We start from the raw sequence: 1,361 nt of genomic DNA on the forward strand, positions 1-1,361 counted from the left end.
AGAGGCGGATAATGGATCGATATGAAGATCATGAGCTGCCCCATAATGAAATCGCTAGTAGTCGCGAATATCTCCTTCTTCCCTAACCCAAGATTGGAGAAAGAAGATCTAAGAGGGACCTATGGAGAATGTGGTCAGAAATCCATAATAGAGTCTGACCACAATGACCAAATTAATTATCTTCATCGAGAAACTTAGACTACTTTAGACTACTTAAGTAGAAAAGATTTTAAAATCATGGCATGGGTCTCCTTTTTTTTTCTTTCTTTAGAGTTTTCTATATGCACAATTTCTTGATGTTTCGATGAAAATTTCTTGACTTTCCTTATATAGAAAGAGATAGACTATAAATGGCATCTCTTATGTCAATAAGACCAAAGGGATGGATATTAAATGATAGGAAGTGCTAACAAGTGAAATAGAATGAAATAGAGCCACTTTGGGCTTCCCTATGAAATGAGACATGGAACGAAGCCACTACAAAGAAGTTCTAGGAGTTACGAAAGAAACTTCGGACTCATATTGTTCATGGGTTGAGAGCGGGAGTTGAACTCTAGGACATTGAATCTCCCCTTGTTCCTCAGTAGCTCAGTGGTAGAGCGGTCAACTGTTAACTGACTGGTCGTAGGTTCGAATCCTACTTTGGGAGATTTGATTCATTCTTTAATGCAAGAATAAAGAATTAAATTAAAAGCTTCCTTTGACCCTTAGGAGTAGGTAACACATTCGCTATCCTTGTTTCTATTGCATTCTATCTCATCGTATCACATTTTGTTCTACGATTCCACTTCGACAAAAGGAAAGAGCTTACCCAAGTTCAATAGCTTTACGTTCGCTATTCCGATCATGATTTTCCTACCCTTAGGGAGAAAGTAAAGGTCCTTCCCCCTTTGGAAGGCTGTGGGCGAGGAGGGATTCGAACCCTTGACACTGTGGTTCGTAGCCACATGCTCTAATCCTTTGAGCTATAGGCCCACCCCATCTCCACTGGATCTCTTCCCGGGGATACCCCCCAAAAGGAACCTTCTTCTCCCCAACCATTTCATTTTGGGTTAAGAAGATGGGAAAGCACCTTTCTCTCTATAAGAACAGTGCATTCTGAGGTGTGAAGTGGGAGAGAGGGGATGATTGAGGTTTTGAATAAGATGACCTTTGCATTTTGGATTTGGATCTTTTTCGTATTTCAAAATAGTGAAAAAGTCAAATAAGAGGTGTTAAGCTTTTTATCATTCTGGCATCGAGCTATTTTGCCACAGGGCCCCTATAGTATTGTCACTGTAGTAGAGTTTAACCACAAAATTTGGGATGGATTGGTGTGGTTCCTCTATGCCTAGGACGCCAGAATATTGAACCATGAACGA

General features: G+C 40.3%; 1 non-coding gene across 1 annotated transcript; it reads left to right on the plus strand.

Annotated features, from left to right (window-relative positions):
• The first annotated feature begins 577 nt into the window (after positions 1-577).
• TRNAN-GUU (transfer RNA asparagine (anticodon GUU)) lies at positions 578-649 on the plus strand. The gene has a single exon. It is a non-coding gene; the product is annotated as a tRNA-Asn (tRNA).
• Positions 650-1,361: the final 712 nt, after the last annotated feature.

Source organism: Miscanthus floridulus, chromosome 7, assembly GCF_019320115.1.
Source record: "Miscanthus floridulus cultivar M001 chromosome 7, ASM1932011v1, whole genome shotgun sequence".
NCBI lineage: Eukaryota > Viridiplantae > Streptophyta > Magnoliopsida > Poales > Poaceae > Miscanthus > Miscanthus floridulus.